The sequence below is a fragment of the Lissotriton helveticus genome, chromosome 1_2, assembly GCF_964261635.1.
Source record: "Lissotriton helveticus chromosome 1_2, aLisHel1.1, whole genome shotgun sequence".
Taxonomy (NCBI): Eukaryota; Metazoa; Chordata; class Amphibia; order Caudata; family Salamandridae; genus Lissotriton; species Lissotriton helveticus.
Window position 1 is genome coordinate 184,827,358 of NC_136058.1, and position 24,771 is coordinate 184,852,128.

General features: G+C 45.1%; 1 protein-coding gene across 2 annotated transcripts in view; it reads left to right on the forward strand.

The window, feature by feature from the left end:
* TTC39A (tetratricopeptide repeat domain 39A) overlaps nt 1-24,771 on the forward strand; it is a 648,505-nt gene that overhangs the window by 381,083 nt on the left and 242,651 nt on the right. The gene's annotated exons all lie outside the window — the stretch shown is intronic.

The window sequence follows — 24,771 nt, forward strand, 5'->3', positions numbered from 1 at the left end:
CATCGAGGAAACCGATTCTGAAACACAATTACCACATCCTTCTCTAGGAACAAGTTGAATGAATAACAGAGATGTTAGCAAAGAAATCCTAAACCACAATAACTCTTTTAAAAAAAAAAAATATTTTGAACTATGTTCAACTGCTCATTCAAGAAAAACAATGTCTCAAACCTAGTCCAATTCTTTCCGTTTTTAAAAGTGGAAAATATATTTCATCTATTCCTAATTATGTAAGTACAGAAAAACTAGTGTTAAATCAGCGTGTGGCATGTTTATCCGGATGCGAGTATTTTGTAATCTACGTGATAAGAATTCAAATATGAAACACACTGCACACATATAACAATAACAAAAACTGTGCATTTGAAGTGGAATGGACTGTTTGTGTATGTCCCAGATCAAAGTTTTTCTAATACATTTAATAAAAAATTGACACACGCAGGCAGCCACAACTTTTCCACAACCATGGTTTACGGCCACACTTGTGACACAAAAATCTGCCCTGATAGAACATATTAAGACCACAGACCAATCCAACAGCACATACAGGTCCGCCTGTAATTACCCTCACCGGGTCACCCCGAGAGTTGAAGTACCATGAAACCCCACTGGGGACAGCTATGTGCTATAAGAATGCTAAAACACATAATATGGTGTCATGTCATGGAGTGCTTTAGATCTAAGGATATGGCACTGGGCAACAACAACATACTTGGTGGCCGCGTATGCCAGTTGCTGAATGCACTAATGCAGAGTTCTGTTGGTTTGCCTTGAGAACTGGCTGGAAGGGGCTGAAAATATGTGGGAAGAGGAGGCAGCGATGACATCGATGTAAGCCATGGTATGTAAGGCGGAGGACACTCCCAGCTTTAGGACCAACCCGGCAGAGTAAACTCGGGCGCTTGGGCTTCTGGAGAAAAGCTACATGAACACAGTTATAGCCTACGTGACACACAAGTCCCTCTCAAATGCATTTTTCGTGAATAAGAGGCATTCTAGTTTCCTGCGCAACCATTTGCATGCACTGTGTTCCAGTCGCGGCTCGCCGGGGAGGGGGGTGTCGCGTAGGGGGGGGGGCTATCGTGCAGGGGGTTGGGGGGGGGTTGCGGGGGAGGGGGGTGTTAGTAAAATACATTTAAAAATCCTACCTGAGGACGTCCTGAGCAGGTCCGCGCCACCCCGAGTCCATTGGCGCCTACAGCCCCTCTGAGCCAATCCTGGTGCTGCCAGCAGCGCCAGGATTGTCTTAGGGCACGGCTATCCTTTGCCCGCAGCACGCCCCTTAGGAGCCCGAGGGGATCCTAATGGGCATGCGCAAACCAGTTGAAACACAAGTGCGCCTGAGTGGGCAAGATGCGAAAATTCGCCCTCCGTCCCCACTCATGCGCACTTGTGTTGTGCTGCTGCCTGTTGCCCCCCACTGGTCTGACAATCATGTCAGTCAACATGATGCCAGACGGCCCACCCCCTTCAGACTCTTAAGGGGTGTGGGCGGTCCGACGTCATGCTGACTGACATGATTGTCAGTTCTCCCTCGGATCTTTGAACTTAAGTAAACTGAATTAGTTTACTTGAGTTCAAAGACGTCGAGGGAGCTGCGGGCGGGCTACGCCCCCACGCCCCAATGGACGCACCGCGCCTGATTACGTTGCTCCATCAAGGGAGGCTGTTGGCTTCCAACGTGTGCTGTTTCTCCGTTTGGGAAGCTGTTACTCTGATCCCAGCTCAGTAGTTCCTCTTGTTGCTCCTTAATCGGTCTTCTGATTTCTTCAGATGTAAAAGTCACTTCCGTTAACTTCTTTTCTCTCAGACCTGGGGTATTGAAGGCTATTGCAGCTATATCCTCTAATTCTGTGTGATGCATCTCAGGGAGAGATCTGAAGAGTATAATCGGATTACCAGTAGCAGCCGGTGTTTACTACAAGTAGCCGGGCGGGTGGGGAGGAGGGCTGGGGAGAACATAGTGGTAGCGAAGGGAGGGGGGAAGAATACAAAATAATAATCATTTTTTAAAAATGTACCTTCAGCCAGCCGCGTCCCGTGTCGCGCCACTTTGCTTCTCTTAGCCAGGCACAGGCTGCCAGCCTGCCCTGCGGGCAATGCTGAAGTTGCTCTCGCATGAGAGCAGCTGCTGGATTGACCCGAGGGCCCTTGATTAGTGCTCCAGGGCAGACTGGGAGTCTGGGCCTGCTCTCACCAACCCCAGAAATGGAGCTGAGGTTGGAGAGCGGTTCACTGTGCATGATGGTTTGGGCGGCTGGCCAAACCATCATGACAGTGAAAGGAGTGTACAACCACTCCCCTCAGTGCCATCACCCCCCAGGCCCTGCTCCCAAGACTTGGCAGGAGAGGAGAAATAAAACCAGTGTTGTTTTATTTTTCCTATCCTAACGTTTTATTGGGGGGCTGCCCTAGCGGAGGAGCCGCCGCTGCAGGTTACCCATGTCATATGTCACCTTTCTGAAAAATGTATAATCTGGATGAAAAATTTGTTTAATTGTCGATTCAGGTTGTGAGAGATGGAACCTTTTCATCTGCGTCAGTAGTTAATTACACATTGTAGTAATGTAGCACAAATAAACAGCAGTAAAAAAAAAAAAAAACAGAACACATCACCACTTCAAAAAAATGCCACTCAACAAATATGCATAAATATTCTTGTCACACAGTACCACCTCCAGAAGCCTGTTTTCACAGTGCGTTGGCTAAAGGTGTAAGCAGCTAATACACAGCAGCACAAAAAAGAACAAAACACATCACTGCAAAATAATGCCATCAGCAAATATGCACAAATATTCTTTTCACACATTACCACCTCCAGAATCCTGTTTTCACAGTAAGATGATGTTGGACTTGGTCCTCTCGGCAGGCTCAACTCCAAACTTTTTGCCTTCATCCACCTGTGTTCGGACCCCGTTTTTGTTGGCCTTTAGGACTCTGCACACTTTACCACTGCTAACCAGTGCTAAAGTGCTTGTGCCTCTCTCCCTTAAGCATGGTAGATTTGACTTACACCCAATCGGCACATTTAATTACACATATACGGGCCTGTAAATTAAATTCTACTAGTGGGCCTGAAGCATTTGTTTTGCCACCCACTTCGGTCGCCCTTTAAACATGTCCCAGACATGCCAGTGCAGCCTGTGTGTGCAGTTTTAAGTGCCGTTTTGACCTGCCCAAATAAACCTTTTGCCAGGTCTAAACCTTCCTTTTTTAATACATAGGTCACCTTCATGCGGATTTTTTGATATCTTCTTTTCACTGGAATCCCTCTAAGATTAAATATTTAGGCCTTTGGTTCGCTCCATCCATTAAAGAAACAGTGGCTCTTAATATTAAACATTTACATACCACTCTCACAGATTCTACGTCACGATGGCATCCGCTATTTTTATCTTGGTGGGGAAGATTAGACTCAATTAAAATGATGCTGGTCCCTATTATTTTATTTTTTCTTTCTAATCTTCCTGTTAATATTCCAAAATCTTGTTTTAAAACTATTTATTCCATTTTATCCCGTTTTTTATGGCAAAATAAAAGAGCTAGAATGTCGTTTTCTAAACTTCGCCGCCCCAAACATTTGGGAGGTGTTAATTTTCCCGATTTTTCCTCTTACCATACTTCCTTTTTTCTTTCTCATTCAGTTTCTTTGCTGTCTCCTACTTTACTAGATGATACTTCTCTTCCCTTGTGGGTTGATGTTGAATCTTCCTTCTTTCATCCCTTTTCGTTTAAAGAGTTTATTTCCTTACCCCGTATCCCAAAACAGCTGTCTCTACCTACTCTTACGATCTCCAGGAAACTTTTCCTTCCAGTGTATCAGACCGCCCTTGATAGCCATTCGCGTTTTTTACAGTCTCCTCTTTGGTATAATCCTCTTATTAAGATCAAAAATAGGACTCTTTTCTGGAAGGCATGGTATGATCACGGGCTTTTTTGGGTACATCAAGTTTTTCAACATGGTGCTTGTATTTCTTTCCCTACTCTTCAACATCGTTTCTCTCTTCCTCCTTCCTTCCTCTCTAAATTCACTCTTTTGACTACTGCGGTTCAACTGGGTTATGACTCCCTTCCCTCCTCTACTTCTTCTTCTTCCTCTTCTTCTCCTCTTACACTCTCTTTTCTCTTATCCTCATCTTCCGCTTCGCAGATTTATAAAAAATTACATGAATCCTCCCCTACCCGAGATAAATCGACCGTCGAACTAGCATGGGAATCAGACTTAGGTGAAACGTTCCTACCTCCTTGTGGCAAGACATATGGAATAAAATACGGAAATCCTCTAGAGCAGCCAACACTACCCAAACTTTATTTTTTCTATATAATCGTCTTATGCTCACCCCTGCACGATTACATAAAGTGAATTCCTCTATTCCCTCTACATGCTGGTCTTGTATTGAAGCAAGATCGGATCTCAAACACATGCTTTTCCTCTGCCCCCTTGTTCGTGCATTTTGGTCCAAGGTTTGGAAACAAATTAATAATATTTTCTCCACTAATTTTCCTTTTTCCTATACAAATGTTTTCCTGAGTAGCCTTTCCGACATATGGTCCTCCTCTCCCTTCAACACTTCTATTATTGATCTCCTTCTAGCAATAGCCTTCCAGCAAATTACCAAAGCGTGGAAAGATACCTCATCCATATCATATCAGGCTTGGTGGTATGGTGTTTGTTTTAACCATAGATTGGATAGAGCTTATGTTTATCCTATTACGATTGCTATCAAACGTGATTTATTGTGGTTACCTATCACCTCTTTCTTAGACTCCTCAGCTGCATCTTCTACACTTCATTCCCCTCGTACTGAGGAAGTGCCCAAACCCCCTTGAAATGTTTTTTGCTTACTTTTTTAATACGTTCTCAACTCGTTTCCTTATTTACTATAGTTCAAATGGTTATGCTTACTTTATAGTGATATGCCTTGAATACTGCAATTGTATTTTCTTTGCTGACTTTTTTCCTTTTTCTCTTTTTTCCTTCCCCTTTTCCTTTCCTTTCTTTCTTTCCCTCTCCCCCTTTCTCTCTCTTTCTTTCCACTTTCTCTTATAAAATTAACTAGCTTGTTTGAGTTGTTTCATATTACAGTTGTTATTCCTTGTACGAGTTGCATTCTTATACCCAATAAAATTGTCTTTAAACTAAAAAAAAGAAATAAAAACAGAATAGAAAACTTTAATACATAGGTCACCCCTAGGGTAGGCCTTAAACTGCCCATTGTGCAGGTTATAGTGTATTAAAAAATTGCTGCTCCGCCGCTGCCGTGCCCGCCACCACTGCTGTACTCACTCTGGGCCACCCGCCAGAGAATCGCTGACTTTGCCGCAATCATAGCCGACAGGCCTCTCAGGCTGCTACCGTTCTTCTCACGCTGTGCAGTAATGGAGTTTATCCATATCTACAGCTACATTCTGTTGCCATAATGCCTGAGTAAGGAGGACTAGCCCTGCATATTATACCCCGAACCCCAAAGGGTTAGTTGGCTGGCCTCCTGATCAGAACCTTATGGAAATGGCTCCAACCACCTTGGACCCTGCACCAGGACTCTACCTGCTGTGAGTTATGCCCCCCAAGTGGTGCCACCCAGTCCTCGACCCTTGGAAGTGGGCTCGAAGGTGGTCTGACAACCCAGCTGTGGTCCTAGTAGAATAGATGCAGCGTGACGCATCGCCTCGCAGCTCCACATTGGAACCATTGCTGTGCGACACAACCCTGATGCAGGATCACGCAGTTTCATGGAACTGTCGCTGCATAATGCATCCTCAATGCAGGACCTCGCATCGCAGCACTGCAGCTTCTTGAAACCGCCACTGCATGATGTGTCCATGATGAAGGGCCTCGCATCGCAGTTCCACAGCTCCTCAGGACACAGTTGCATGATGTATCCTCGACTCAGGACCTTGCACCCACCACTACACAATGCATCCTCGATGTGGGATCTCACAACGCTCTGCAACTAGGATTTAAGGTACTTTTTCAGCGGGCCTAGCTTGGTCCCTGTATCCGACATACATCCCATCGCTGTCGGCCTAACCTTGTGACCTGTGATCTGTGCGACCAGATAAACACAGTTGGCACTTTGTGCTTTTAAGCTCTGTATTTACCTAAAACTTTAAATTTGCATAGCTCCGCTACTTCTAAGTGGATTTCTGTCATTTTGGTGTCAAATCGATTTATTCTATTTTCTTTTCTTGTTTTGTGTTTTCACATTAGCACTGTTTGTGTGCTGCATAAATACTTTACACATTGCCTCTATGTTAAGCCTGACTGCTTTTCACCAAGCTAACCGAGAGTTGAGCACTAGTTAATTTGGGGTTTTCTTGTGTTCCTGCCTAACAATAATTGTGGTTGCTGCTGGAGGAAGGTTTCAACACCCTCAACCAGTAACCCAATTTCCTAGAGCTGCTGAAAGGTGTTTTGAGCAAGCACTGCTTGCCACCAAGGACATGAAATAGTGCCAGTCAATAAGGTTTTGTGATCAGGCTGTTGGTCTCACTCTGATGTGACACCAACAGCCTCAAAGCTTTCTAGGTAAGCACCCATCAGACAATGGGAACAGCGAGAGCGCAGTCACAATATTCACACACATATTACATATCCAGAGCATCATAGAAGCCACAGACAGAGGAGGCAGTCTGAATCTCCAGAACAAGTTTACTTTGCTTTAGTAGAAAGTGTCTTATGTAAAATCAGAGGAGGTACTATTTCACAACATTGTAGTTAACCAAGGGTGTAAAAATAAAATTGAAATGATCTCTCCTTTATTTTCCTACAATTCACATAAGAGTTTTGTAATACAAAGCACTATCTCCAAATGGGGTTGTTAAGATTCCTTTGAAGTGTTAAAGGCAACCTGGATGCTAGAACCAAAATAATTTATTTTAGTTGAGCTAAGCTGTGATGTATATTGTGGGCATTTGGAGCCAGAGAAGGATTGATGTCAAGCATTTTCTTACTGTCTGATTATTTGTGTGATTAAAAAACGAGCCCATATCAGACTTTAACCTTGTAAACATCACAATAGTATTTATTTTTCCAGGTGAACTAAATATTTAAGTCAATAGGGTTTAATGGTTGGGGCCTTGTCGATCCTCAGGGGACTCCACATTGTATTTTGCTTGTGGCTTAGCTATGCCTTCAAGGAATGTTTTTCTACCACTCCTGGCTGAATTCCTGAGTGTTCCACTGGTGGCTTAACAGTCTCAAAGGGTCTGGGATCCTATCGCTCCTGGTTGAAATCCACACAGTGTTCTGCTGATCGTTAAGAGTGCCACGGGGCTAGGCTCCTATTGATTTGGGGTGGACGCAGTATAGTTTTCTACAGGTGGCATAGCACTGCCTCCAGGGGTTGGGTCCCTATCTCTGCTGGCTGCACTTCAAAGAGTGTTTGATTGGTGGTTAAGAGTGCCTCAGGGTTTGGGCTGCTACTGCTCTTGGGTGGACCCAATACAGTGCTTTAAACGTGATTAAACCGTGTCTGAGGCATTGTTGTTATTAGTAAGTTCTTGTATAGCGCATAGCTACCCACAGGGGTTCCCAGCGCTTTGCGCACAGGTAGCACAGTTATGAAAGCTAAAAGAGCCAGGTCTTTCAGTCTTTGCTGAAGACAGATAGAGAAGCAGAGCCTCTTAGGGACTCAGGGAGGGAGTTCCATATCCTGGGCCAAGGAAAGAAAAGGAACGGCTGCTCTTTCGGTGCGTCTAACTCTAGGGACTGAAAAAAGAAGACAGTTATTAGAGCATAGGGTACAAGAGGGACGATAAGGAATCATCAAGTTTTGCAAATACCGAAGTCCCAAGCAGGAGCGGATTTTGTATACAAAGCAAAGTGCTTTAAAATGTATTCGTTTCTCCACTGGGAGACCATGAAGTGTGTGAATAAGGCCGGATGCAGAGGAATGTTTGGGGAGGTGGAGCAGCGCTTGTTGGCAGAGTTCTGCACTACCTGCAGGCACCTTAATACTGTGTTGTCTGCCCCCAAGTACAGGATGTTACCATACTCAAGTCTTGACAATATCATGGCTTGAATGACTGTTCTTTGAGCAGAAAAAGGAAGAATCCGCAGGATCTTCTTAAGCCATTTCATGGTAGCAAAGCATGTAGAGGTTATTTCATAAACAAGGTGGAGTCAAGCCAGAAGCCCAGGTTCTTAATTTTGTTGGTGGGAGTAGGTGGCGTACCTAGCGTGGCAGGCCAGTGTTTAGGTGCCCAAAGCTGTGGATTCTTACCCAAGACCATCACCTCGGTCTTGTCACCATTTAATTTCAGGGAGTTAGTGATCATCCAAGTGGAAGCGAGGCGAAGGCAGGAGTTGAGATCCTCAGAGTTAACTTCCCCACCTGACGACAGGGAGAACAGGATCTGGATGTCGTCTGTGTATACAAACAAAGTAAGTCCACATCTTTCCACCACGTCTGCCAGATGTTAAAAAGGCTGAAGATGGATCCCTGTGGAACTCTAGATTTAAGAGAGTATGGTCCAGATGCCACATTTGACGAAAAGACCTGAAATGTGCGGTCTGTTAAGGAGAAGAACCACGCAAGCACTGTGCCATAGAGGCCGAGTTGAGTCAGTCTTTCAATAAGAATATCATGGGACACTGTGTTGAAGGCCACGCTTAGATCTAAAAAAAATCAGGGTTTTTCCGTTTTGCTTCTGGGTGGACTCCATATTGTGTTCTACTGGTGGCTTAAAAGTGCCTCACAGGTTGAATCCCCATCGCTTCTAGGTGTACTCCACATAGTGTTTTGCTGGTGGCTTAAGAGTTCCCTACAGGGGTTGGGTCCCTATCCTTTCTGGGTTTACTCTGCATAGTGTCCTACTGGTGGCTTAACAGTGCAAGAGGGGTTGAGTCCCTATTGCGTCTGGCTGGGCTCCATATAGTGCACTACTGGTGGCTTCACAGTGCCTGCGGGTTTGAATCCCTGTTGCTAATCGGTGGGCTCTATGCAGCATTTCACTAGGGTTTAATATACCTCTGTACTGCATAATGCTGTTGACTAGAAAAGCAGGACTAGCTGCGAGGTATCTTTTTGACACAACTCATTGTCAGATTGGCGTCTTTTCTCCAAGTAAAATTTGTTTCTAGTAAAGTTCCCTTGTAGAATGTGTGTTATGCAAATAATTCTAACACAATGCAATGCACATTACATTCTTTTTTTTTTAAGTTTAAAAAGCTTTATTTAGAGCAAATAATTATTTACAAAACAAGCCTTATGAAAAATCATGGAGTATATAACAACAAATATGAAAGGCATACTGAGTCAAATAAAAAGCTTTTTACAATTTTACATTATTAGTTCAGCATTTCCAGTGTAATGCAATTTGTTGAAAGGCTAAAGCTAATATAGGGTCAAGTAACCTTTTTTCACTTGGAGATAGAGCCAAAGACTATATTAAACTACCTGCAAAAAGGATATCATTGGTCAGGGGTAGGCATAAGTGAAACAAATTTGAAATAAGAGACCCAATATCCACCCAGATGGAGACCACAGTGCGACATAAGAATAAAAGAAGCAACAAATCAGCAGAAGGAGAGTTGCATGTCCAGCAAGAGTCACTGTTTAAGCAATGATGAAATAACCCATATATTGCGCTCATTGTGTGCAGAGCAGGACGAAGCTCAAGAAAATCCTTTCGACATTCAGCAGTTGTTGAAGAAATTTCCTGTGAGATTAATAATTTAGAGCCAGACCATGTAACTTGTTTTTTGGCTTTAGCAGCGTTTAAAACTTGTAGGAGGTCTGTAAATTTCAAAAAGAGGAAAATTACACCCCTTGGTTTCGAAGGAACTGACGTAGAAGTCAAACGATGACCCAGTCTATGAGCCTGCTGAATACTTAGGTTTGTAGATGAAAGGAGCTCCAGAACCTTTGGGAGAAAGGTGGTGAAGAAATTAACAGGATCGTCACCCTCCAAGCCTTCCGGAAGTCCATATAATCGAAGATTATTGCGTATGTTTCTATTCTCAAGATCTTTAGCAGATTTCTTTAACCCCTTCACTGCGGCGGCTATTCCGCCGCAGTGCTAAGGGGGGGCGGGGCGGCCGCATGCTGGTGACGGAACCGCTCCGTCACCAGCCGCGGTTGAGCTGTGCTCGTGACGGAGCGGTTCCGTCACGGCCCCGCCCGCACAATAGAACGCGGCGCGCCGAGCGGGCCGTGACGGAACCGCTCCGTCATCAGCACAGCGCGACCGCAGCTGATGACTGAGTGGTTCCGTCACCAGCAGGGCAGGGGTTAACAGGAAGACCTCCTTCAATCAATCAATCAAGGGTGACTACTCACCCGTAAGGGTCTCTAGCCACTAGGGGTTGGGGTAGGGGGGTGCAGGTTCCATTCCATCAAGGAGGGGGTCTGTCAAAGAGCCAGGTTTTGAGGTTTCTTGGGAAGGTGGGGAGCGCGATGTGTGTCTGAGGTAGAGCAGAAGGGTGTTCCATGCTTTGGCCACAAGGGAGGAGAAGGAGCGGCCTCCCGATCTGGTCTTTCTGGTGCAGGGGACCACGGTGTAGGAGAGCTGGACTGATCGTAGAGTCCTTTGGGTTTGTGGAATTTGAGTTGTCTGTTCCGGTTTGCTGGTCCGGTGCCGTGGAGGGCCTTGTGTGCATGGGTGAGTATCTTGAAGGTGATTCTCGCCTAGACAGGGAGCCAGTGGAGTGTTCGCAGGTGCTGGGAGATGTGGCAGTGTTTTGGCAGTTTGAAGACCAGTCTTGCGGCGGGGTTTTGGATGTTCTGTAGCTTGCGGGTGAAGTTTTTGTTTATTCCGGCGTCCTTCTCTATGGTAACAACCTTGGCAGACATGTCATATAACTCTCCAAAATGTTGTTCCACCGGCGAAATACAAGATTCCATGGATGTCTGTTTAGAGTCTAAGACTTGCAGATGAGAATTTGTTTCCTCAATAAATTGACATAGGGTACGTACGTATTTCATCCAGCACAGTGTCCAAGGATACAAGAGAGACCGACTTCGGCGGAGAAGGAGGATCCTGTTTAAGATGTTTGGTGGCAGAGGATGAAGTTTGCATTTTAATTGAAGAAATAGGCGAAGCCATTGGTCTCGAAGAATTAGATTGCGCGATCGTGTTGATAATTTGTATTGAGGAATTGATATGAGAAAAGCATGATTCAGGAGCGCTAATAGTAGACTTTTTAGTGGTGAAAAGTAGTTTCATAACTAAAGAAGAGAGGAAGAATCAGAAGAATGCAGTGAATCAAGAATATAACGTTTCAGTGTATAGTAAATGTGTTATTTGCGCTTCTTCAAGAACAAAAAAGGCAGAAGATAGGGGTTGAAATTACTATTTGCTTAGAGACTGCCAAATTAAAATACTTCAGAAATCAGCAGGTCTAGAAAATCAGATGAAAGACAAAACAAACCATGCCTTATACAAGAAAAAGCATGGTAAGTACAATTATGTTGAAGTTTTCTTCAAGCATACTGCAGTTGAAGAGAAAAACACCATTGCAGGAAAAAAAAATGGCGGTTGAATATGAGGAGATATGTTTCTTTAGAATATCTGTAAGCCAAAGCAGAAAAAAAGTCATTTTAATACCCACAAATGTGCAGGGGGGCTTCTGACATCTTTAGAACACCGTTTTTGTTTCAGGTGTGAATGGGGGCTGGAGCCGCAGGAATCACCGCAGCTTCTCCTGTCGCAGAACGTAGCGCCGTGTCACGCGGCCATCTTGGTTTGCGCCGCGCGCCACTCCCGCCGCACATTACATTCCTTATTAACTTTTCTTCCTCTGTTATAAAGAAATTGAAACACAGCTACACATCTTTCTGATTTAACAAACCTTTACTTGTGCCCCATGCATGCAAACAAAGGCTTGCACGAATGCAGGTGTTAGCACAACAAAGCCCAACATGTTGGCTTTGGCAGCGCTTTTTGTCGTTGACATGTGTAATATTGTAAAATTACTAACCAGAATGGTTTTGAGGAAGAGAAATGAGTCCACTAACTTGAAAGCATTTTCGTCTTGCCGAACCAACTGTCCATGACCTTTAATACATTGTTAATGTGTCTGGCAGGGACCCGTGCTCTCTGAAACAAATGAGCACCCAGACCCGTGCACAGAGGAATGCTGGCCTTGGGTTTGAGGAGGTGTGTTCATATTCGGACACAATAGTCCTTTTGGGCAATTTCTTTGTGCATTTTTGTATATGTTGCAACTTGAGTAGCTTTCTTTCAAGCAGCCGGGCTGGCAAAGTAAAGGTGCTTCTCTATCCCACTCAACGCACCACAACAGGCTGTGTCTGTCAGATCACCTTACCTTTGAAATGCCAGGCGTCTCCTTCCTGCTGGCCCTGAACAATGAGAAGCAAAGGGGAAAGGATTTCACTGAAAGGCCCTCTGCTCTGATACAAGGGTTCCCATGAAACCAGGAGAGGCTAAACTGAGATTCAGAGCTCTAGGGCGCGCCTTTTTACAGAGAAACCATGAGATGTGAGCAACATTGTACAGGCGCAGACTCCACGCCTGCAAGCATCTCAGAGAATGGCTGACGGGCCCTCATTCCAGTCCAGCTGACGGGATGATCCTGGATCAGGTGCAAACACGAATTTGCATGAGAATCAGGATTGAAAGGTGACCGGTGATAACTCTATTTTCCCCTTCACCGTTTTCACCAGGTAAAAAACACCTGGTGGGATTGTTTGTGGGCTGCACATCCTGCATGCTCGGAGATGTGCAGCTCGGAAAGAAGGGAAACATGCAGTATTACCACACCAGCCTCATTCCAAGGCAGGTAATACAGGATGGGGCTGAAACTCCGCACCAGGTAAACTCCGCACCAGGTAAACTATGCACCAGGTAAACTATGCACCAGGTAAACTATGCACCAGGTAAACTATGCACCAGGTAAACACTGCGCCAGGTAAACTCTGCACCAGGTAAACACTACGCAAGGTAAACACTGCAACCGGTGGCATCAGGCATCTCGTAATGAGGCGATTAGTCACATTCTGCAAATATTCGTTGGCTAGTCTCTCGAGCGCCCCAGCTCACACATGGCTGCCTTTCAGAAACACTGGAAACCTCAGGACAAGCTTTCCAGTCTCTTGTGAGGGACCCCTGTTAAGAGACTGCCCTTCAGTTCCCTCCCTACTGCTCTAATCGAGTGTGCATTATATTCCTCATTCTTTCATAACAAAAGAATGCTGGGCACACTAGACCTTTGCAACCACAAAATAATCCATTTCGAGCCTTCTCTTGTTTATCATAAAAGGAAGCCAGGGCGTGGTTCAAACAAGAAATGCTACTTCTTCTGCCAAACGCCTTTTGAAGGTTCATCGCTAGGGTATGCGTGCGGTGCGTGGGCTGGTACGTCAGCGTAAGCACGGCAGAGGTGTGTGCACGCGGCGGTTACCCAATGAGAGGCCGAGGGCTCCTTCACGCCTCTGCTCGCAGTCTTGTCCAGGTGCAAGGAAAGAAAAACAAAACTAAAAGAATGACCGGTGTGGCAATCTTGTGATCCAGATGTCATCTTCAGCTCACATGAGTCCGTCAATACTTTTAAATAATGCTATAGTTATTCAGAGTTACTTCTTCCTCGTGAAACTCCTAGCCCAAATGAAGAGGCACCTGTTACACCCCCCTAGTCCCAAGCTATTCTTCAACAACAAACCTGACCCCTAGTCTACCCTCCCCAGAAAAGTGTGGGTTAGGGCGGGAGAAACTGACCTGTAAGAATGAAGAAATAACTCGGAGTATTAAGTAAATATAGCATTATTACCTCCTACTTGCGGTCCTATACCACATTAGGAATGCCAAAGCTTTGATGGTAATCTAGGCCTACTCTCGGCCTGAATCGGAACATACATGACCACATAAGATAAATTATTAATACCGCTGTCCCAGCTTTAATGAAGTGTTTCCCCGAATATCTCAGAACTTTGGAACCAGAATCCAAACCCTCCCACTGGATTCTGTAATGTTTAATACAAGTTGAATACGAGGCTCACGTTGCTTCCCTGCATATTTCAACAAGCATTTGCAATGCAATAGGTCTCGCATTCACGCAAGTTTGAGCTATTGGCATTGAAAATGACAATGCCTTTCATTTATGTTTTGGGTTTTAAAATATAAATAAAAGGCATTGTCATTTACAATACTTATAGCTTAAACTCTCGCAAATGTGAAACCTATTGCATCGCAATAAAGAGCCTTCTCGACCGCTTCTTAGGTTGTAAATACCAGAGGAAGAGAATGGCCTGCGACGTCTTCAAAGTATTGATCAATAGTGCAATGAAGAAGATGTGTAAGTGTTGTAAATTACACAGACACAAAGCACTCCAACACCTTTCGCTGTGTGATTACACTGTGCGGCTCAGGAGGAAGAGCAGGAGGGGGGACTATTTCCTGCCCTTTCCGTGATTTGAGTATGCAGTGTGGCATAGCGTAAAGTCATTGCTATATTTGGCCTAATAAAAAACACTCCAGTTGTAGTAGAGCCCTGGCTTCAACTCTGGGTGTGTGGTGGACTGTGCTTTATGACACGCATGGAGGGAGGGAGGGATGTTCTCGGCTGCAGCTCCGGCCTCGTACAGTGCCCCTGGTATTAATAGTGAGCGAGAGGCACTGAGGTAGTGGTATTGGTGGTATTGATGTTGGTGGTATTGGTGGTGGTATTGGTGGTGGTGATGCTGGTGGTGGCAGTATTGGTGGTGTTGGTATTAGTTTTGGTGGTGGTGGTGTTAGTATTGGTTGTGGTGGTACTTGTATTGGAGGTGGTGGTATTGGTGGCGGTATTGGTGGTGGTGGTATTGGTGGTGGTATTGGTGGTGGTATTAGTGGTGGTATTAGTGGTGGTGGTATCAGTATTGTTCCATGGTATTGGTGGTGGTATTAGTGGTGGTGGTATCAGTATTATTCCATGGTATTGTTGGTGGTATTGATGGTGGTGGTATTGATGGTGGTATTAATGGTTTTGGTGGTGTTGGTGGTATTGATGGTGGTGCTAGTGGTATTGGTGGTGGTATTGTTGGTGGTGGTGTTGGTATTGGTGGTGTTGATATTGGTGGTGTTGATATTGGTGGTGGTATTGGTGGTGATGGAGGTGGTGGTATTGATGGTGGTATTGGTGGTGGTGGTATTGGTGGTGGTGGTGGTATTGGCGGTGGTATTGGTGGTGGTATTGGTGGTGGTATTGGTGGTGGTGGTGTTAATAAAACAGGCTTTTAAAAACAACCCATCAGGTGGCTTTAGTACAGATGACATGTAACACAGATGTAGTGTTGTCAGCTTCTGCCCATTAGTGATATTGCTGGTGGTATTAGTGGTGGTGGTGGTGGTATTGGTATTGGTGGTGGTATTGGTATTGTTCAATGGTATTGGTGGTGGTGGTATTGGTGGTGGTGGTGGTATAGGTGGCATGGATGGTGGTATTAATGGTGGTGGTGGTATTGGTGTTGTTGATATTGGTGGTAGTGGTATTGGGGTGGTGCTAGTGGTATTGCTGGTGGTGGTAGTGGTATTGGTGGTGGTAGTGGTATTGGGGTGGTGCTAGTGGTATTCGTTGTGGTGGTATTAGTTGTGGTGGTATTGGTGGTATTGTTGAAGGTGGTGGTATTGGTGGTGGTGGTATTGGTGGTGTTGGTGGTAGTGGTGGCGGCGGTGGTGGTGGTGGTGGTGGTATTGGTGGTGGTATTGGTGATGGTAGTGGTATTGGTGGTGGTGGTGTTAATAAAACAGGCTTTTGAAAACAACCCATCAGGTGGCTTTAGTACAGATGACATGTAACACAGATGTGCTGTTGTCAGCTTCTGCCCATTAGCACGGGATTATGTGCTACCTGGAATTCACATGACTTAATTTGCTAATCATTTCTAAATCCATTTTACATGGGGGTTTGAAACCGACACAAGATAATGCTGGGTTAAAGTGATTGAAAGCAGGCACCCGTGTTACGGGGCTGGCTGTGAGCTTAAAAAACACAAGCTGTTTCAGAAACTCGATAAAGTAAATAGTTCTTACAGACTAAATAAAAGGTCCTGTGTAACAACTGAACTAAAAGGGCCAGTCGCCATGGGAGGGTACAAATGAAGACTAACTAAGGAGGGACTAACAACCCTATTAACGAATCAGAAGGCACCGTTTACGAAAGACAATGACACAAGCCAATGAAAAATATGGTAGGAGAGTGCGCGTGACTTCTCTCCCATACTCTACTACAGCAGTCTCTCAGAGTGAGCAGCACATGCGCCTGCAACTAGAGTCAACCTAAAAACGGATGCGCCCTGAACATCCACCCAGGAAGCAAACGTGCTTCATTTAAACCTCACCTGAATTCTCCTGGGCAGTGGCATATCTACCAAGAGTGCAGTTGGTGCAGTGGCACCGGGGCCTAGCCTGCTCTGAACCAGCTGCATGTTACTTATCAGGCCATAAGCACTGATTTATATGTTTTTGTAAGTGATTGCCTGTGATCAGTGTTTATTATTGGGGCAGCAGAGGGTACTGTGGAAGGTAGAGGGGTGAGGCAGACAGAGCAACTACTTTCACACAGAAGTACCACCGGCTAAATGTCAAAGGACAAGAAGAAAAAGACGAGAAAAGAGAAAGGAGCACAACGCGAGTACTTATAAAGAGAATGGAGGGTAGACTTCCCTCAGGACAAGAACCCTCATTCACCGTTAGGTGACATGCTTCATCATTTGGGTTCCCTCCTCACACCAAGTTGTGGGCTACAACTCCCCAAAGGGAAAGGAGCGGAGATGTTTTGTTAACAAGATGTGTGAAAATATATTGGTGAAGTGAGGAGCAGAGTGCAGTTGCTGTGATAGAATGTGATCTAAACTTGTCTAACTGTGATCACTGAAAGTTTCTTAGGTGGTCACAGTCTCAAAGTTAAAAGACAAGAGAATATTGAGGGTTTTCAGCAGTTACACCCCTCATTTATGGGGTCAGCATGTTTCTGCCAACAGGCATTCATCAGCGCCTATACTCTGTCACTCTGCAATGTGTTCAAGTGAAAATAAAGGAGGAAAGGTATACAGGCCACCACTGGAGCTGTGTGGTCCATCGTTCAACATCCCTTTCCTTAGTAAAGGGTAAGTAAACTAAATTGCATTAAAGTCATACATAATCTCTCCATGCTCTGAAACATCTTGTGGTGCCCAGCTGTAAAACGCCTTAGTACAACCTCTGGAGATGTCCGTCGAGACCCTCAATATTCTCTTGGGAAGGGATGCTGGTAATACCTCTGCAGGGGGTATCTGTGTGTAATTGCACCTGCTCTGCGGGTGGGGGGGAAACCTGGAGTGTTGCGACGGCCTTGGTAACCCAACACAAGAGGCACCCCGTGTGTTCACTGACTTACCACCACTTCATGTAGGACATACAGTCGGTGTGCCTTCTGCCAGTCGGTTTGCTCCTGCACTCGCATCTGGATAGGGAGTGGTGCCGGGGGCCAAAATAATCCCTGATTACAAGGGGGCATGCCCCAGGCAAATAAGGTAATGCCAGCGTAGGTTTATGCAGACTGAAAAATGCACTTTCTCGATCAATATTACAGGAAAAGTAGATGATTCTGCATCCCTTGTGTAGTATGGAAGTGCCTCTGGGGTACAAAATAGGAAAAAAAACTCTTGCACCTAAGGGCACATCTGCAATAGGGCCTCTGTCCAGGCCCCAGAACTGTCTATATAAGACTCCATTATTAAGCGAGCTTGACCTAGAAAAGTGTGATTAGAAAACGAAACAGTGGGGAGTTGTGCATCTCCTGTGTTATACACAACAGCCAATTCTACAGAATGTTGTTTCTCGATATGATCTACACGTTTTAGTTTTATTTCCAACTAAGACCATTTTTGACTGCTAATTCAAACTGTTGCCGAACACAGAAACTGATCGGTTTTCAAATGTGTATGTTCAGGAATGAAGCAACGTTCCCTTTCTGGCCACTTCTTCCTTTTTCTCCGAGCAATCCCATCAGCCATCAGAAAATGATTTATTGCCCAGGGCAAAAACTGTATTATTAAAAGAATTAAACTCTCCATACCATGGTTCTCAGACAGAACTCATGGCTCTGAGGCGTGAATGCTGCAGACAAGAATGCAAATGGCACATCAACCCCTGCCCCCAGGAGAAATCCAAGCAGTATTCTCTGCTACGGAATTACAAGGAATCCATCTTACAGTCAAAAAACAGTTTCCATACTGGAAAGATTGTCAGCTGACAACTCCTCCAGGATGCTCTTCAAGGTAATCAAGGACATTTCTGAACCCAACCCATGATTCCCTCCCAAGATTTCTGCAATAATGTAGCAATCTATTTTCCTGCAGATCTTCCATGAGTTTGCTCCTTCTATAGACAATGTGTCTGTCAGTGAGGAAATCACGGAGGACAGGGATGAACTGAGTATGGTGAAACACCCACAGGTCATCAGGAAGAATGTTTTGTCTTCCTTCTCCCCTATCTCAAGTCAACAAATTAAAGATCTCCTCCTTTGCCTTAAATCCAGAGTGCCCTACGATCCTTGCATGCCCTCCATTCTTAAACTGGCACCGGATTTCACAGCTAAATTCATGTGTGAGGTATACAAGGGAATACTCTGGTCCGGCTCCTATCCAGCTATCTTGAAGGAAGCAATTGTTCTCCCGCTCTTTAAGAAACCTAATGCCGATCCCCTGGAGCTAAATAACTTCCGTCCTATTTCCCTCCTTCCTGCCCTGGCAAAAATCCTGGAGAAACCCATTAACACTGAGCTGATAAACTATATTGACTCACAGGAAATCCTAGATTGCTCCCAGAATGGATTCTGCGCCGTCACAGTACAGAGGGTGCCCTCATCACAGCTACTGACCGCATTCAGATGCAGGTAGACCAAGGGGGCTCGGCGGTGTTGATTCTGCTTGATTTATCGGCAGTATTCCACACCACCGCCCCAGTGCGCATGGTCCAACGCTTGCGAGAAGTGGGGTCACGGGAAAAGACTTGCAGCTTCTCCACACAGTTAGTTGTGGAGGCTTTAGAACAAAAACTTTTGCTCTCCCATGTGGGGTACCTCAGGGCTCTTCGCTCAGCTCCACTCTTTTTAACTGATACGTGACCCCTCGGGACAAACTGGTTAGATCCTATGGATTTCAGGTGCTCTCCTACGCAGACGACACCCAAATCATTGTTTCTATCACTAACAACCTGCATCTAGTTGCAGAAAAGTTCAATACATGTATGTCAAACATCATTTGTTGGATGAAGGGCAATTCTCTAAAGATTAATACAGATAAGTCTGGGGTACTTGTTTGGATCACAGAATTCCATCTGGTCTAAGGCCTGGTGGTCAACAGAATGGGGGCCTCTTCAGCCCCTGTTAAAACAGCTAAAAATCTGGGGGTAATCTTGATGAGGGTCTGACTTTTGATGCCCAAGTCAATCGTACAGTTGGCACATATTTCTATATTCTAAGAACCCTCAAAGGTGCTTCCACTCATTCCCTCGGAACAACATCGGCCCATAATCATAACTCTGATTACCTCTCGTCTCGACTACTGTAACGCCATATATCTTAATATCACTGCTGCATCTCTGAACACGCTCCAGGTGGTACAGAACGCAGCAGCAATACTGATTTTAAACATTCCCAAACATCAGTCTGTTAGAGAAGGGATCCGTTCTTTACATTGGCTCCCTATCAGGGAGCGTATTTCATTCAAGGTCCTAAGCACAGTATATAAGGCCATGCATAGCAATGGCCCTTCCCAACTCAAATCCTTGTTTCAATGGTATACTCCAGAGAGGACTTTGAGAGCATCCATACAATACGAACTGAATGAATGAATTTATTTGTTTGGTTACTAAAAACCATTACATAAAACCAAAGTGCAAAAGTGACAACATGACAAAAGTTAAAATCAAGAAAATTGCATAAGTTCCATTTGTCTAATTGCTACAATACGAACTGGTCTCACCTAGATTTTGCAGATCCAGATCGGGCGACCGCTCCTTTTCGGTGGCCGCTGCCAAGCTCTGGTACTCACTCCCCCTAGCTATTGCCAATGTAAGCTCTCTTCCTGCTTTCAGGAAACTCCCGAAAACATGGTTAATCCCCTCTTAATCTGCTGCTGCGTTTCTCTCCCTTACTGTGTCTGCCTAGCGCCTTGACACCCTCGGGTATAGTGCACTTTACAAATATTATCTTATCTTATCTTAGGGCTTTGCACCTCAAACACTGTTGAACCCAGTCCCTGCATCCCCCACACCAACACCCTTCCACCTGCAATACATCTGAGATAATTCATAAACTCTTTATGGATATGGAATGTGTACTACGGGAGCACTTTGTTTTACTCTTATATGCCCTTGTGAATTGGCCCGAAACGTCCAACTCCCAATTTGTAAATCTATTGATGTTTACCAGGAATCTTTTTGTGAGTGTCTGGCAGGTGTAAATGGAGACATGTGTGGCTGTGAATGTAAACTTGTGTCCGAAAATATATATGTGAATCAGGCATCCTCACTCTGTTAAAAGATGCCTATCTACAAAGGGATTGCAGGTTTCTTGGAACACTTCCTGTGTAAGGCTACAAACATATGCTATTAATATTTTATTATTACACAGTCGCCTACCTGAAGACCAAAAAACTGCCACAATTGCAGTGATCCATAAGGCGGGAAAGCCTCCAGATGACTGCAGCTCTTATATTCTGATATTTTTCCTAAATGTTGAGGCAAACGTAGTGGCCCAGGTATTGGCGCTCTGACTCACCCCCATTCTATCCTCGCTCATTCGTGTGTATTAGTCTGGCTTTATGCCACACAGAAGTACTCAACTCAACTTGCGGAGGCTGTGTGGTGTTCTACATCTGACAGGCATGTCTCAGTCGCCCCAGTCCGCCTTGATGGACCTAGATGCTTCCTTAGTGTTCGACAGTATAGAGTGGTCGTGTCTATTTGCCGCCTTGTCCAGGTTGCGATTCGGGCCAAACTTCTGTGGGTGGATTGAGCTGCTTTATCAGGCCCCCACGGCCAGAAGGAGAGTGAACGGGACGCTGTCACGGCCTTTCCCACTGGGGAGGGGCACTCGGCAGGGATGCCCGCTGTCACATTTGATATTCGCCCTGGCGCTGGAACCTTTTGCATCCTGGATCCAAGTAGACCCTCTTATATGGAGGATTCCATTGGTGGGCGGTTGGAAGGAACAAACCTCCTTTTACGCTGAGGATATACTACTTCTGTTTCAGGCCATATCCCTCAATAGCTAGAATTCTTCACAATAAACTAGGGTATGTTTCTAGGCCATATCCTTCAACAGCTAGAATTCTTCACAGCTTCGAAATTTTTGGCAGCTACTTCAGCGACAGAACCAATTGGACTAAGTCAGTGGTGTTTCCCCTGTCGGGTCCTCCTCTGAGACACCCGGAGAGCTGTGCTGCCTCGATTGAAACGGTAGGCTTTAAATATCTCGTAACTTTCATAACCCACGATCAGCAGCTATTTTTTAAATGAAACCTTACCCTACAGTTAGACCGGCTTTGGACTGACGTGGCACATGGGCTCACCCTTCCGCTATCTCCGATGGGCAGGGCGGCCCTATATAAAATGATGTCCTTACCGTGTTTCTTAAATTCCCAACAGAATGCTCCCTATTCCATACCCCCGGGCTTCTTTAAGCAAATTGAACAAGAGCTTCAACTGTTACTGTGGCAAGGCGGTGCTCCATGCATAGAGCTGCGCAAACTGCAGAGGGGAGTATATGATAGTGGCTTGGCGATCCCAGATGTTAGAAAATACTATTGGGCCTTGCAATTGCTGTTGATCAATGACTGGGTTGACTCAAGCTGGGAGGAACCAGCCTATAGGGTGGATAGGGACATGATGTCGTCCAGCAAATTTGAGACTATCCTCTACACTCACCGAACAAGGACAACCCTTCTAGGACACACAGCCATGGTTGTTAAGTGCTGGCCGGAGGCCAAGACTTGGGGTGGCGGAATAGATTGACGGCCATGGCCCCCCTATGGCATACCGACCGCTTGGCAGAGGTTTCCAATCTACAGGGGTTCTCACTCTGGGCGTTGATAAGAATTGAACACCTGGGAGATGTGTGGAGGGATGGAGCTTTTCTTACCTTTGACACACTGAGGTTAGAATATGACTTCGCTGCCACCCAAGTATTTCAATATCATCACCTGGGCATGCTCTCCGTGTGCATATTCAGGACGGGACAGCTTTGCTTGCAGACCCTGTTCCACAGAGGGGATTGTCAGTGATATATTAAAAACTGCTTAACAACTCCCTGGGCCTCATACGGAGGGCATGAAGCGACGATCTGGGGGACCTGGAGGAAGAGGAGTGTGTGGAGGCACTCCAGGGTCCTCGAGTCATAGCAATCCGTGCCAGATTTCGGCTGATACAACTTAAGGTCTTACACAGAGTGTACAATGGGGACAATAGTCACATCACCATGCATGAGAGGGTGTGGACCATTGGCTCTTTCTACAATATTCTATGGGAATGCCCTATTATACAAGAGTTCTGACGGGGAGTGACTGCAGTGATATCGGAATCCTTCTCGGTTAAAGTGCCGATAGATGCAAAGTGCAAAAACAACAGTTGATGGACAGAATGCAGAACAATGTCATACATTCACCCCAGTACAGAGATCTGGGCCTAAATCCATCGTTTGTTTGCTCACCGTGCCATTCCAGTTTGAAACCAGCCATATGCAAATCAGTCTTGACCCTGTGCCCCATGGGAACAGTCCAGCCCAAACTGCCAAGCCAGGTCCTTCCTGGACTGGAAACAAGCATCCTAGGATCGGTTACGGCTTTCAGCCCTCATCAGCCAGGATAGCTTCATTCCAGTGGCGCAGTGAGCCCAGGACCTACATCTAGGCATACCCAGTGCACTTAGGGCAAGAAAGCAAAAGGCACACAATTGATGGACGGAATGCAGAACAAATCAAAACATTCTCCCTCAGTCAAGAGATCTGGGTTAAATCCATCATTCTTTTGCTCACTATACCGTACAGAGGTTGCCCCGGGAAGTGGGAGAAGGTGTGGGACCCATGGCAGAAATACAGGGGTGAGCACCACAACACACAATCTTAGCAGGAAGATCAGAGACAGACTCCACCACTCGAGAGTGCGACCAGGAATTGTACAATTGTTAAGTCCTGTAATACCACATTCCACTATTTGTATCATGTGAACGAGGCAATATACCCTCTAGGTGCATTAGCTATGGCATGTTCTATTCTGGTGCCTGCTTTGTACTTTCAAATTGTGTACTATATGATGAGCATGTTTAATAAAAAGAGTTAAAAAATATATAAATTACACGGGCATTGCATACAGTTCATTTTGGTAGATGCATAATGTGATAATTCAATTTACCAGAATGCCTGACTTAAAGCGAACAACTAAATTCCAGCGACAAATCCATGAACCCGCTTAGCTCTCTTACTAGGATTCACACCTTTGAGCAACAGATTATGCAAAATGGGCATTACCTATTTGAACTACGTCGCCAGCCAGGCATCGCCCCAGTTTTCTGCGAGCAGTAGTTGAAGGAAGACTAAAATGATAATAACCAATGTTGTTATAATTTTAGTTTTCTGTTTCCTGGTGCTGGTCTGCCAGAGCAGGGGCAAGGGGTGGAGTGGTTTGCACACTCAAAAGTGCGCATGACAGTTTGGCTGGCCGTCCAAATCTTTATGCGCCATTTGCATGTCCTCCACCCAGGCTGCATTGCAGCCTGGGTGGAGAACATGCTCAGGCTCCCATTACCTATCTGAGCACCGAACCACGGCACTCAGACAAATCACAACGCTGCTGTAAGGCAGCGCTGTGATTGGCTAGGGCAATCAGGAGCTTGGGTGCTTCCTGGTTCCTGCTGTCGAGGAGCCGAAGTGGACTGAGAGGCGGCAGCCAGCGGCCTACAGGAAAGTGTTTTTATTATTTTTTTTTTCATTTATCACCCCACCTTCTCGCTCCTCCACCCCCGTTTTATAGCAAGCCCCTGGGTGAAATACAGTCTGTGAAACGAGAAATAATCGGGCGATTTCACCAAGTAAATCCTCAAATCTTAAGAGGAGCTCAGCATCTGCTTAACTATTCTCTCGGTTGCTCTTTTTCAAGCGGTTCCCTAGTAATTTATTCCGATCAGGTCAGAAACAGCAGCTCAGTTGAAAAATTCTTTCTTCTTGTAGACTATTTATACGTTTGAGGTTTTTGACTGCTTCTATCATATACTCTTCTGGGTGATTATATGTTGAATCTTTGGTCTATCTATCCTGGTGAGATTTATCTTATAGACTCTGCCGTTTTGGTAATGTGCTATTCAGATTCATGTCACTGCCAACATGTGACACACTGCTTTTAATTGGATAACACAAGGATACCATCCTATTTCTGTTGTCATATTTTCCACATTGATCAATAGACTCTGCTAGCCTTCTGGTGAAAACCATGTTGGCAGTACTAAAAAAAAGCATTCCAATCTAACTGACAAAACATGCTAAATTGCAAAATGTTTGATATTTTATCGAAACTCTGAATCCTTTGCAAATATTGCCAAGTTTAAACTGGAAAAAAAACCTGAGAACATGGGTTTCACTGGAAAAAAAATCTCAAGCAAAACTTACTTTAAAAAGGGCAAATAATTGCACCAAAAATTTTTGGGGTGAGAAAGTTCTTCCACAAGAGGTGTTTCGGAAGTTTATTTAACTTTCCAAAGTTTTGTAAAGTTTGTGGGTAATATTTAAATTCTGTCCATTATTAAAAATCAAATCACTTTATAAATATGTGCAAAGTATCTACTTTTTGTCCTAGC